Raw genomic sequence first — 15655 nt, 5'->3', positions numbered from 1 at the left:
GGTTGCGATAATAGAGGTCTTGCAAGTATATATAAATATACTTGCAACGACTACCCTGTATGTTTTTTTTCCTTTTAGTACGCAGCATTTGTAATCATCTACATCTATACTAATAATATAAAGTAATAGAGTTTGTTTGAACGCGCTAATCTCAGGAACTACTGGTTCGAATTGAAAAAGTCTTTTTGAGTTGAATAGTCCATTCATTGAGGAAGGCTGTAAGGCTATATAACATCACGCTATAGCTAATAGGAGATGCAGCAATAAAGAATATTATGAAAACGGAAAAATTTAGATTATAATATAAAATGTTTGTGACGCAGAATATACGTAGCTACGGTGGCTCGACCTGAAAGTTCGGGTTTCGCTATCCAGTGGGTGTAGGTTCAAGTCAGCCATGAGGCAAATCTCGAGGGTACTTTTCAGAGAAAATCCTAAAACGATGGTAGAAAGGATTTGTTAAAAAAATATATATATTTATATATACGAATCATTGTCTTATTAGCTAATAATATAAAGCTGGAGAGTTGGTTTGAACGCGCTAATCTGAGAAAGTACTGCATCAAACTGAAAAATTATTTTTGTGTTGAATAGTCCATTTATTGAGAAAGGCTATAGGTTATTTTTAAAAATCAGATTGACAGAAATTTTTGTAAAATAGATTTTTGAATGCGTTTTTTTTTTTTTTTTTTTTTTTTACGATGTTCAGGTACAAAATTTGATTTTGTAGGATTATTCTATTGGGTTTTGTTTTCCTTATTTCCTCGACTTTTTTTTTTTTTTTTTTGTTCTTATACACTGGTGTAAGAAATTAAGAGAATTTTCAGATTTGGTCAATTATTTCCAGAACTACTGGACCGATTTCAATGAAATTTGGTATGTACATTGAAACAATACAAACCAAATAGCCATATAAAATTTAAAATACACACGCATGGTCATAAAAAACGCTCGTTTTAGTCAGATTGTATAAAACAGCGGTTGCAAAATTGAACAAAAAAAAAAAAAAAAAAAAAACGTTAGTCGGGGATATGATCCCCTGTAACAGACATATGGGCCTCACAGTGCGACTCCTTACTTGAAATGAAGCAGTTTATGGGATCCTGGGACACTTTTTTTTCCACTCGTTCAACAACGCTATATTCAGACTTTAGAGGGTCCCCGGAGGGGTATTGCGAGTTGCTATTGTCCTCCCGAGAGCGGCCCAGACATGCTCTATAGGATTAGAGTCTAGAGATCTGCCTGGCCAATCTATCCTGTGAATATCCTCCCGTTCAGGAAATTCGTCGACCAGAAGAACTCTATGTGGTCTTGTGTAAACATCCATTAAAATTAACTCAGGGCTAATAGCGCCCCTCAAAAGGTGAGCGTAGGGCTCCAAGACCACATCCCTATACCTCACAACTGTAACAGAGCCTCTATCAAAGACGTGGAGGGGCGTGCTGCCATCCGATGCCTGCCCAGACCGTCAAACCTCCTCATCCATAATGGTCGATTTCGCGGTTATTGGAGGGCAGGTAGTGGCTCCCGGTTCAGCGTAACCGAATATTATTGTCCTACGTTCATTGGATAGAAGCTGGAACCCACTACCTATACCCTCCAATATGCATGAAATCGGTCATTATGACGGTGGTGGTTTGACGGTCTGAATCGGCATCATGTTGGATGGCCGCACATCCCTCCATGTCTTTGAGAGAGGCTCTTTGACTGTTGCGAGGAATAGAGATGTGGTCTTGGAGCCCTATGCTCACCTCCTGAGAGGTACTGTTAATCCTGGGGTAATTTTAATGGATGTTAACGCACAGCCACATACACTGTTATAACCAGAGGTTCCAGACGAGTGAATATATTCCCCCTAAGGTGAAAGCATGGTGACCAAGGGTGCCATACTGGCCAGGAAGTAAAGCAGAGGTGCGAAAGTAGCAGACAGTCGTAGACAGGGGTGCCAAAACAGCAAGCAATCGCTAAATGACTTGCTGGCGCATGCGCTTCCGGCATACATTCACCATTCAACCACTTCAATATGGCGGACGAATGATAGGTTGCACTACGCGTGGCTTCTACGTCTTTCACATTGAATGAAGTACACTATTGGATTAAATCTCAACTTTTGTTGGATAATTCTTTAAAATAACAAGTAAGTACAGCTTTTGATCACTTTGTAGCTTTTAGGGCTTTCAAACATAGTTAAAAGTACGTTTAATGCGTTTCAGTTACCGTTAGTCCGTTAAGATACCGTAGTACCGTTAGTTGTTTGTTTTCAGGTTACCGTTACTATCGTGAAAATTCCATCATTCACACAAAACGCTACTAAATGTATCTATCATTATTTTCTTGAGTACTCGATAAGCAACATTTAATCACCGAAATAGTAACCGCAATGATATTTTCAATAACCAACAAGTGAGAACCTAAATAAAAATGATTCTTGTGCTTCGTGTAGCGAGCGCAAAAAATAAAAAAGAAATCTCTCTCCGTCTATCTTTTTCTTTTGCTTTTTCGTTCAAGTGTTTGAATCATTTCCTGTTAGCGGTTATTCGATAGTGTTAGGAGTTTCTTTAAATTTTTAACAGTCGAAAAATTTTATGCGCATTTTATTTTATTGTTATTTTGATTGAAATGTTGAACGTTTGAGAAACGATTTTGTTTTATCGTAACTTTAATATCCCAGAATATTTTTGGCTGTTCATGTAAATAATTCATAAGTACATCTACACTTTACTTTCGGTGCGGTTATTTCTCACAAATGATCATTAACTTAACTATGATTATTCAAATAATTACTCGTCTTTAACTTTAAATATATTTGTGACAACTCTTTGATACCAAATAAAATCTGTAGATATTTATTGTTTTATTCATCTTTAATATTACTTTGTAAAACAAAACAAAAAAAAAAAAAAAAAAAACCTCATCAGTACGCAGAATTTTTTCACAAGTTTTTTACCGCCCCGAGAGTTATTATAATAGTTATTATTTATTTTATTTATTTTTAAGAAAAGGATAAAAATTTCACAGGTCCGCAATGTTTTTCATTTGTTTTTACCGACCCGTGGGTCAAAAGAGGTTGAGAAACACTGATGTAGAGAACGATCAGATGAATTAAAGCAATGAGCACTTCTTAACTATGTTGAAAACTCTGAAATATGGTCAAATGCTGTAATTACAAGTTTTAATCATTTCCAGTACTGAATTCATGCAATGTGAAAAGTGTGCAAAACGTAGACTATCATGAATCAAAACAAAACTATTAAAAAAAGAAAAATACACAACTGTATTCAAAAACGCACACAATACGGGGGAGGGGGGGGGGGAGGATCTACAGTAAGGGTGCCATTTCTCTCTCCGAAGGTTCATTCTTTTCACCCCGGCTGCCTACTTTTTGAAAGGTGCCTGTTTTTCACCCTAGTTAGAGGTGAAATTTCGGCTCCGTATTGTGTGCCGCTGGTGAACAAGCGTTTCACCCCTGAAAGGTGCCGAATGCAACCTGTAGTTTTAACAGTGTAGAGCTCTTCTGGTCGACGAATTTCTGGAAGGGGAGGATATTCACTGGAGGATTTAGCCAAGCTGATCTCTAGACTCCAATCCTATAACGTATGTCTGGGACGCACTCGGGAGAGCAATAGCAACTCGCAACACCTCTCCGGGGACCATCTATAGTCTGAGAACAGCGTTATTGAACGAGTGGAAACAATTGCTCCAGGATCCCATGAACTACTTCATTTCAAGCATGGAGTCACACTGCAAGGTCTATAGGTTTGTTAGAGGGGGCCATACCCCATTAACCCATTTTGTTGTTCAATTTTGCAACCATTTTTTCATACCATCCGACTCTAACGAGTGATATTTATGATGATGCGTGTGTATTTTAAATCTTGGACGGTTATTTGTTTTGCATTGTTTCGATGTATGTACATACTAAATTTCATTAAAATCGGCCCAGAAGTTCTGGAGATAATTGACCATATCTGAAAATTCTCTTAATTTCTTACACCAGTGTAGTTGAAGATAGCTACTTATCTAAGTAAATAATGTGATTTGTCGTATTATTCAATTGTAATTGTTCTTTATAACGTTTTTATTACAGCATTGCTTATTTGGTGAAACATTTTAAATTGCAGGGGGAAAAAACTGCTTCACTCACTAAAGGGCAGGGTAACGGTAGCGTAATTACTTGGCGCGTTAAGCGATGAACTGTGTAGCTGAAGGATTATTTTGAGTTTTAAAGCTACTGTTACTATTTTTGTGTATTTTGGCGAATAGTTTCAAAGCCCAAAGAGACTTTAATTGGTCTTTTGAAAAGTTGTGTACGCATTTAAGTTGAACAAAAATTATCATTTCATATCAGAAGGGGCTCGGGGGCGTGGATGTTTTCTGGTCAACGGACTTTCTTTAATTTCCTAGCACAGGCATCGCCGTGTGGTTACTGCTAGTAATGAATATTTTGAATCAAGGCTTCTCTAGAGCAAGTATGAAACTTATTCACTCTCGTTGCTTTCTTGGGGTTTTTATCCTCATCTATGCCAATAATCGATACGGGGCTTATTAAAGAGACATATTAGGATCTTTATCACAAGGAACTTGTTTTGAATCATTCTTTTGCTTATATCTCAGCAACTAGATCACTTAGAGACTTCAGAATTTCACAAAATGATTTTTTTAATCTTAAACGACAATTTAACGCTAAAAAACTAAACTCTAAAACAAAATTTTGTTTGGAAACAAAAAACTTTAAATTAACAGAATTGAAAAAAAAAAGCACTTTTCATACTGCACTCAAAAAGACAAAATAACTTTTCTGTGTCAGAAAGAACAATTTCGTATAGTTTTCAATTATTCCAAGAAAACGACACCACAAAGGAATAAAAGTGCGGCTCAATTCATATCATTATCTAGCTTTCAACAAGGCCGCATCCAGAATTTTTATTCGGGAGGGGCCTGGTTCTTCACATTGCCCTAACACACACATATAGGCATAAAAATACTTAAAATAGAAGTAAAGTTTCTTGCAGAGGGGGCATTTAGCTATTGCAAGTACGTTTTTCCCTTTTACGGTCTGGACACTTTTGTCGCAGGTAAAAGAGACCATTTAATTTCTTCTTATTTTTTTAATTCACATTGTAGTGGGAAGGATAACAAGGAGAGTGGCCATTTAAGTGGGAAGTCGAATATCCATAATTTTAGGGGGTCCGAGGGTTTCTCCCCCGGGGATTTTTGAAAAATAGATACAAAAATCTGTATTTTTAGACCTTATACGGAGGTAATTGAGAATCTAAAAATATGAAGAAAAATAGGCAAACTAAACCTCTGAAAAGTTATTTATTTTTTGCAAATCAAGATCAATCAAAATAAAAATTGCTTGTTCGACAAATCGTTGACATTAATCAAGAGGAGAGGAAAATTGAGGGAGGAGAAAAGAGAATCACATTGTCAGTTGCTCATACCGGCTTTTAGTGTAGTTTGTTTTTGATTATTTCCCTTACATTCCCCCCCCCCCTCATTTTATCAAATTCTCTATAAAAAAAATTGCACAAAATGCCACCCCCCTTCTGGATACGGCCCTGGCTTTCAATCATAAATTTGAGTGTTGAAACATGCATATTTTTCTTAACAGGAAAGTGGTTTTAAATGACTTGAAGCGCACTTTTCTTCGTTTATGAAGTCTTTTCTTTGGAAAAATTGAAAACTACAGGAATACTTAAACTGTCTTTTCTGACCCAGAAAAGCCTTTTGAGTACATTTTGAAAAGTGCTTAGTATTTTTAAAAAATTCTGTTATTCTTCTATTTTATGTCCAAAACATATAAATGAAAGTATTGAATTCTTGAAAAAAACTCAAACATTGATGTATGCACGCGCTTTAAGAGGCTCTTAATGTAATTTGAGTTTTTGAAAATGTATGTTTGCATGTGTGCGGCTGAACACTTTTTTCTGTGCACTGTTACCCAAAAAGTAATGTTAGGAATCGAAAGAAATTTGGTATACACTTCACTTCACTCTCCGGGGGCCCACTGTACCTATCACTAAGTGATTTAACCAGTTTAGGACCCCCGGAGCTTTATTTTAAACGTTCAACATATACATTTCAAAATACAACATATAACAATGACCACACACACACAAACAAACAAGATCACAGACAATTACAGTACATATTGACAAACAGACATAGAAGCACAAAACAATTCGAAAAAAACATGCTATAAAACATGATGCTAAGATAGTAGAGTAGTCGATGGGTACATAGGAGGCGAGTTCGCCGTTACAAAAGTACATTTGATTATTAATTTGGTATACAAACGATGCATATCAAAAGTGGGGTTTCCGGCCCAAAGATAAGCCACTTGACGGTATTGTAAACCTTTGGCCACTAGGAAATTTCTGTACCCCAGACTGACGTAAGACCAAAAATTGTGATTTTCCGTTTATTAGTGCTGCATTGTATGTAGAATTCTATTCCGCATCGAGCCACTTGAACGTAATTCTAAAAGAGACAAAATCTTTTGTATTTATTTACTACTAGGCGCTATGCGCGTCACAGCCATCCTACAGATATCCTACAGATATCCCACAGACATCCTACAGACATCCTCCGGACAGAGAGACTTTCAGCTTTATTATTAGTAAAGATAGTTAAAGGAACGCTGGCCCCATTCCTTGCATGCAGTAGACAAAAATTTTCTCTCTCTCCTTAAAGAAGTAATTTTGTGACTTACGTCAGTCTGACTCTGAGGTACAGATTTGTAGATAATTAAAATATGTGCCTCAAATAATATTAATGTACTCAATTTCTTTCAAATTTTATGACATTTTGGTGCAATGGTTGACTTTCAAAACCTAGTCTGAAAACTCAATAGGTACTTAATACATTTCGCTTATTCTACATGAAACTATGGTTGCTATTAGATTCTATTATATTCGAAAATTCAAATATAAATGGAAAAAAGTGGGGGTTTTCTGAACCTACACTAACTAAACAATTCTATGGTGATTCTATGTCAAAATTTATTAAAAAGAAAAAAAAATGAGGTTTTTTTAAACACAATATTAAAACTGTTTTCTACCTAAACTATTTAGAAAGTTAAAGAAGAAGATCTAGACCTACGCCTTATTCCCAGTAATGATGTTTGTCGTTTTGAATTACCAGTAGATATGACAAGACTCAAAGGTATTTATTTTGTGATACATTTCTTTCTTTGTTTTTCCCCTTTCTTTTTAACCTCTCTAATTTATTATTATTATAATGTTTTCTTTTTATCTCACATGCTAAAAACCAGAAAATATCATAACAATTTCAGCCTTTTCCTCATGGCCTTTTGTAGAGATAATTGTTACAAATTAAACATTACGATCAGAGTTTGTGATTTTTTTTAATCAAAAACGTCGGAATTTTTGTTATTTAAATCGGATTGTTTTATTTAAATCAGATTATTTTCATTTTTTTTAAATCTTTAAAAATGTGTAGATATTAATTATTTTACATTTATAAACATAATATATTTCATTCAATAAATGAAAAATAACCTTTTTTTGCTGTTTTCATTTCATGGCAGTAGTCTTTTTATTAAGACGCGTTTATTAGCTTCACCTGTATGTATGTATGTATCTATCTTGTAACGGAATCTTGCAACTCAAATTTCGCCCACTTCTTTCAATCGGATTCTTTTGAAAATAGGTATGCAACCTCAGACTCGATGACAATGCAATATTCTATAATCAAATTACTCAATTAACTATTAATTATTAGTTCATTCCAAATTTCATGAATTTGTGCATAAATCCACTAATATGAGGACGAAAAATGCTCGGAACAGTAACTAAATATCAATAAAAAAAAAAAAAAAGATCCCCTAATTTTTCTGCATCAGATAAACTTTGTTCCCATCCAAGGTAATTAGAACGTGAATTATAACTGTTTTTAACTAATTTCATGCCAAAATGTAGGTAAGCCTTCAAATGAAAATTCATTGTTGATCAAGATCAATGATTTTATTAAAATGTATCTCAAATTTTTAAAGTATCGGATGAGTGCAAAAGTTCATGCAGAGTTTGTGAGTTTATTAAGTCAACTAGTAATACCCGCACGGCTTTGCCCGTAATAGAAAAATCAAAAGGTCTTTTGGTTCGCCTGTATATTTACAAATAATGTATGGTGAATTTTCTCGCCAGTTGGCTTGTACCCATCTTACGGTTCCACGTTATGATAATTTCGTATCTCGTCAATTGGCTTGTGCCCATGTTACGGTTCCACGTTATGATAATTTCGTAATTTACTTGTTCATCTTATGATATTTTTTTCTTAAAATTGGAATAGAAAATGAACCACATCGAATTTTCGAAAAATCGCTTCAATGGGGGCACACCCCCATGCTACATACTAACTTTTTGCCAAATTTCATGAAACTCGGCCGAACGGTTTAGGCGCCATGCGCGTCACAGACATCCTACAGACATCCAGACATCCTCCGGACAGAGAGACTAACAGCTTTATTATTAGTAAAGAAAAGATGATTATAATCTTCATTCTCCAACGTTGCCTATGATATGTCTCCAACGTTCTGGTAGCATACGGATATCCCGATCATAAACTAGCGCGGTGGAATCGAAGAACGAAGACACGAGTAGTTGTAAGGCACCTAAAGAATCAAGTTTTTTTTCCATTCAAATGATTTTGCAATGACCGGAACAAGTGATTATCAGATGGTGCGATATCAGAACGGTAGGATGGATAGGTTAGGACATCCCAGTTTAATCAAACTTGGCAACAGTAAATAAAATGAAAAATAATCGCCAAGATGAAAAATATGCCTTTTGAAACTGTAGTTCTGCTACACTAATACCTGCAATACCTTTACGATATATATTTTCTGTATAAATATACAGGGTGAGTTCGATCGAATCTGCCATACGAAAGGGGGTGATAAAAGATCCCAAGTGGAGCATAGAGCCACCCATTATTGTGTCCAATCCTTAACCGTAACCGAGTTATGGTAAATTTAAGGAAAATGAGTAAAAAAACAAAATTCTGTGAAAACGACCGATTTCTGAAATTCCTGTAAGACCTACAAAGAAAATAAGTACATATTTAGAAATAGCAGACTAAATCCTACAAAATGATACCTTTTGCATTAAGATAGTCGCATTTTACCGAGAGCTACAAGCTTTGAAACATTGGACACACTCAGAATTAAAATGGTGCCAACATTTTAAATCGACATTTTCAAAAACAACCGTAAGAGCTACAATTCGGCAAATTTACCAAAAACTGGCCCATTCCATTAGCTTTCAGATGATACAACAACAAATCATATTGGGCTTCAAGTTCAGCTGAAATTCAGGCTTTTGTTTGAAGCAGTGTAAAAATCTGCATTCGTTAAAAAAGGAAACCAGCGAAGAGTTTCAAGAGCAATTCAGATTTAGAAAAGCGGGTAACATTTTGCAGATGGCTACTAGCCCGAGACACTGAAAATCACCATTTTCTAAGAAAGTTATTGTGGACAGATGAGTCGTTGTTCACTAGAGGGGGCATCATAAATTTGCATAACTGGCATCATTATGCTGAACATAATCCTTTCTTAACCCGAAACTCATCATTCCAAACTCAATTCAGCATAAATGTTTGACTTGGCGTAATAGGAGATCATTTAATTGATCAGTATGTGTTTTGAGGTAACCTAAAAGGAAACACATATTCAGAGTTCATTGAACATCATTTGCCTGACCTTCTTGACGCTATTCCTGTTCAGGAGAGGGCAGAATTCATTTTCCAACACGATGGAGCCCCTGCACGTTCTTCAAATGCCGTTCGAGAATTTCTAACTGAACATTATCCCCAATGGATTGGTCATACGGGCCCCATCCCTTGGCCCCCTAGATCCCCAGATCTGACGCCAGTGGACTTTGTTTGGGGATTCTTAAAACAAGAAGTTTACAAAACAGAAGTAGCAAGTTTGAAAGAATTGAGTGACCGGCTTGATGAAGCAGTAGGGAAACTAAGAAATGAAATTTCTCTAAGTGCAGCGGTTGTTTTCGTTCGCAAAAGGGCAAGAGAGTGTATTAGGTGTGGCGGCGACCAATTTCAGCAGCTATTGTAAATTTTGAAGGTTTATTAAATGCACTAATCGATGTTGGTGTAACATTTTTTGTTATTGATTTTTCCTTTGTGAAAAGCACGAAAACGTAATGCTTCTTTTATTTCTACGAATCGTTATCTCATGTGTTTTTTCTCTAAATTAAATGTTAAAACTATTATTTTTATATAACAACTAGAGGACCCGACAAACGTTGTTCTGTTCAAACTTTTATAATTGGAATGTTTAAAAAATTTAAATAAACTATGAAGTGTTTGAACCATTCTGTTGAAACAAATAAGTAAAAAAAAAATGTTTTAAGCTGCTTTGGTGTCAGAATGCGTATATTTATTACAACTTGATTTATCTAATGCCCACTGAGCAGTTGTTTTATTAACTATTTTTTCTCCCGTATTTGATGGTTTGTTCCTTCAGCCAAACTCAAAAGATAAAAAGCGTCCTCAGATATTAAGTGTAAAAATCTAACTACCCATCTAAAACAAACGGGAAATCCCGCTGCAACATCTCCCATATGAAAAAGAATAAAACAATCGAAAGGATATCGATTAGAAAAATGATAAAGGTAAAAACAGTTTTCTGAATAAGCGAAAATCACTTATCCCCCCCCCCTCCCGATGTAAAAAAAAAACACATTCTTCAACTAAAATGAATAAAAACTTTTTTAAAACGCAAAACAAAATTCTTTGCAATTTGAAATATTTCGCCAAATAAACAAAAAATACAATAAATTACATTAGTAGTAGCTTTAAAATGTAAACAAATGATCACGCAACTCTATTGTTTATAGCCAAAGTCGCCACGCCACCACGTTACTGTAATCCAGCCGATCAGTGAGAGAAGCCAACTCCGACCGATTAGCGGTCCGATCTTTTGAACTAATTTGTTCTTTCCACCAAAGATAAAGATCTTCCACTGCAATGATCTTTTGTGTCCAGAACTACCCTGTTGTAATTTATCTGGACGAAAATAAAATTTGTTTCGTCTTTAAATTCCATCATCTTTTGCTTTAATAATGTACTGATTAGTTATATAATATTTAAAGTATTCTTGACATTGATGCCAAAACTCAGATGGATTTGAGCCGAGAAACAATTGTTGCTAGGTATGATACTTTCTAATTATTTGGTTAGGAAAACCTAAAGCACCGATCCGGTCACATGGTTCAACTACGACGACAGAACACACGTTTTGCGTGAACCTCTTCCAGTACTTTACTATAAAATATATCACTGAACCTAAAATCAATGTTTTCAAGAGAAATGAAGGCTACACTCTCTACGTTTTATCTATTTTCAATTGACATATCACAGTAGGAAATTTCATTACAAAAAGCAGAACAAGGGCCGTGGTAGCCTGATCGGTAAGGCATTGGACTCGGGACCGAAGGGCCTCGGGTTCGATCCTCGCTGGTCGAAGACCCACCGTCGTCATTAAAGGGGACTGGGCGACGTTAAATATGCTCGTGGTCTCAATGTCCTCCAAGTGAAACGATACCTCTGGGGGTGCTAGTACTAGGTAGCTATTAGCTCCTGGACTAGTTCAAAATTCTCACTAACTGTTCGATCCGGTGATGGTGCTGCCATCTATCGGTATATAAAATAATAGAGGCAAGGCACTTAGTATGCAGTCCTCGACATAAATACAGTTGAAGTCAGTTGTGACTCTGGAATAGAATAGAATAGAAAAAGCAGAACTGGCTTTCTTATTGTCCGTTGGCAACGGGTTAAATATTTATTTCAGTTCTCGCTCAACAATAGATTAAAATAAATATTAATCGTTTGGGAGATATAGCCTTCCAATGTTTAAATTAATTATTTAATTAACGAAAACGTTTCCGATTCGATCCATCGCGCTTCGAAACCATGCTTGCCACAACTTAATTACACACAGAAAATTTGATCAAAATCGGTCCAGCCGTTTAAAAGCCTTATGGTGACAAACGTCCGCACAGAAGATTTTTATACATTAAGATATCATTTTCTTCAACAAAGAAAGCAGCATGCTATCGTGAAACAGAAAAATCAAAACAGAAAAGTGCGACTCTTTGCTGGTTTTCCTTTTTTAACGAATGCAGATTTTTACACTGCTTCAAACAAAAGCCTGACTTTCAGCTGAACTTGAAGCCCAATATGATTTTTTGTTGTATCATCTGAAAGCTAATAAAATGGGCCAGTTTTTGGTAGATTTTTCCTATTGTAGCTCTTTTACGGTTGTTTTTGAAAATGTCGATTAGAAACGTTAGCACCATTTTAATTCTGAGTGTGTCCAATGTTTCAAAGCTTGTAGTTCTCGGTAAAATGCGACTATCTTAATGCGAAAGGTATCATTTTCTAGGATTTAGTCTGCTCTTTCCAAATATGTACTTATTTTCCTTGTAGGTCCTACAGGAATTTCAGAAATCGGTCGTTTTCTCAGAATTTTGTTTTTTTACTCATTTTCCTTAAATTTACCAAAACTCGGTTACGGTTAAGGATTGAACACGATAATGGGTGGTTCTATGCTCCGCTTGGGCTCTTCTATCACCCCCTTTCGTATGGCAGATTCGATCGAACTCACCCTGTATATGTCGTATACTTATAATTTTTAAAATAGAAGATTTTCCGTTTTCCTCTTAGTAAAAATAAGAAATGTTTGCTTTTGATTTAATTTGCTTGTACATTCAAACTTTTTATTTTAAAGAAGTAAATCGTTTTACCTTTCTTGAAAAGTTAAGTGTTCATAATACTTTCCTTATCAGAAGAAAGGTCATTTCCAGGGCTGAATATTTTATTTTATGTTGAAGATGAAGACGTGAAAAGCAATACCGTGTCGAATGACGCACTATAACAAAAACATACCGCCATATAAGTTGCATCATTAATATTAAAAGTTCCATAGAAACGTAAAACTCGAAAAAGAGGAGCAAACATAAGCGATATTTTCTTGTTTTGCCAAGGTAGAAAATAAACAAGTTGCCAAATCTAGTGGCGCACCTATAATAAAAAAGTCTTTTTGGCGGATTATTATTGATTGATTTTTTAATGTTGGTTTGTTTGTTTTCAGGATTATTTTAATCAACTTTTTATGTTATTTAATGAATCAGTTTTTATTTGGCGGATTTTAAAAGCTTAATTTATTTGTTTGTGGTGGATATTTTTTCATTGTATTGGAGAATTTAGTCTCATTTTATTGATTGTTTTGTTAAAAATCAAAAAAAAAAAAAAAAAAAAAAAAAAATGTACATAGATTCGCGAAAGTAGTTCTATGTAATATAGGCTAAAAATTGAAGCAAAGAATAACATCAAAAATTCTCGCCAGGTTAAAAATTGGGTCAAAGAAAATCACTCTAAAATTTTCAATAATTTACTTTTTTTTTTTTTTTTTTTTTGTAATTTTGGGAAAATATCGCTTACTCCGGATTTTGAATCCAACTTTGATTTTCTGTTTTGAAATATCAAATACTTGGAGATTAAAAGAAGCGGTGATATGAAAACTTTAACATGTAACAGGATTTCCGTAACGCAGTAGTATATCTGACGATCGGCCGATGCATGATGACGTCATTTTTCAGTTCACAGGCATTGACTCTAGTGCGGTGATGGTTCTGTCGTCGTAGTTGAACCATGTGACCGGATCGGTACTTTAGGTTTTCCTAACCAAATGATCAGAAAGTACCGCACCTAGCAACATTTGTTCCTCGGCTGAAATCCATCTGAGTTTTGGCACCTCAAGAATACTTTAAAGATTATCTAACTAATCAGTACATTATTCAAGGAAAAGATGATTGACTTTAAAGGCGTAACAAATTTTATTTTCTTCCAGATAAATTACAACAGGGTAGTTCTGTACACAAAAAATCTGTGTAGTGGAAGATCTTTATCTTTGGTGGAAAAAACAAATTCGCAACTCCAGCGCTCAAATACGCTACCTTGCGGTGATTTACAAAACTGCCGAAAAAACTAAAACATTGCCACATTGCGTTCCACGTGTGTCTGTAGACGTAAACACAGGCAGTTTGTTCTGAGCATTAATTATCGCAATCGATGTGTCTTAGATTGCTTTCATTTACAGAAATTGTTTCGTCCCTTAGTAGTATTCTCGAGCTTCTCAAAATAATGTTAGTTTTCCTTATTTCCTTCTAAAACGTGAGTTGATTGAGAAATAGTGAAAGCGTTAACATAAGAAAACTCTGGATGAATAAACTTGGATAACGTTATACCAGGTAAAATTTTTTATTGTTATGTGTGAATTTGTAAGAATATGGGTTTTTTTTTTAATCTTAAATTAATTTAACTAACCATATTTTACAGCAGCATTTAAATGGAATGGACAGTATGCAAAATATTTTCTTGAATATATATATATTATCGTAGAACAAAATGAAAAATGTTTAACCAAGAAAGAATTTACTTTATTGCTTTTATTCTCAGCTGAAAGGTTTCGCCAAATTTGTTTAGGGTTATAGTTTTAGTATTGTGCGAGCAAAGTACTCTTGGCGAGATTCCGCATGTTTACCATTCCACCATTTTTAATTTTTATCATGAGAGGAATAAAATGGTAGAAAGATTACAGAATTCGATAAGTAAAAAGAAATAATGGTAGATCAACTGAAAAGAAATTTACCACCATATATCCGTGAGAATTTTGTTGATGATTTGCGTAGCATGACATAATTAAATCATAACTTAGAAATTAGAAACATCTAAACAGAAAAAAATTTTAAATTAACCGATTCGGGAATTTGAGAGAAATAACTTAGCTACAAATGCAAAACAATAAGCGCTAACCAAGCAAGGCAAAGAACTATCATCTTCTTTTGATAATAATTCGTAATGTCATATTCTTGTCAGGCTACAATTATTATTTAGTTTTATGAAGAATTGATAAATATCTAGTTCTACATCGTGGAAATGGCTGCTTAGAACTACGAACTACGTAGTTTGCATTAATATTTGACGTTTAGTAATGCTTCTTGAATTCTCATTTCTTTCTACGTGGGCCAGAATATCAACAAGACTTTGAAAATTAATTTAAAAAGAATAAAGCAAAAAAATTATGCATACGAACAAAATTTACTAGGCTTATTAGCATTTTTTTCGTTACCACGTGTGTTTGTTTTACCTTTTTCGTCCGCCATTAGAAAGTGGCTACTGTACCCCCTATAGTTCGTTGGAGTTGCGAATTAGGCAATATATGAATTTTAAAAAGTTTTCGTTTAAAAGATCGGACCGCTAATCGGTCGGAGTTGGCTTCGCTCACTGATCGGCTGGATTACAGTAACATGGTGGCTTGGCGACTTTAGCTGTAAACAATAGAGCTGCGTGAACATTTGTTTACATTTTAAAGCTACTGTTAATGTAATTTATTGTATTTTTTATTTATTTGGCGAAATATTTCAAATTGCAAAGAATTATTTTTCGTTTTTAAAGCGTTTTTAGTCATTTTAGTTGAAGAATGTGTTTATTTTACATCGGGAGAGGGGATGAGTGATTTTCGCTCATTCAGAGAATTGTTTTTACCTTTATCATTTTTCTAAACGATATCCTTTCGATTGTTTTATTATTTTTCATATGGGGGATATTGCAG

This window comes from Uloborus diversus, chromosome 1 (assembly GCF_026930045.1).
Source record: "Uloborus diversus isolate 005 chromosome 1, Udiv.v.3.1, whole genome shotgun sequence".
Lineage (NCBI taxonomy): Eukaryota > Metazoa > Arthropoda > Arachnida > Araneae > Uloboridae > Uloborus > Uloborus diversus.
This window is presented reverse-complemented; position numbering follows the sequence as displayed.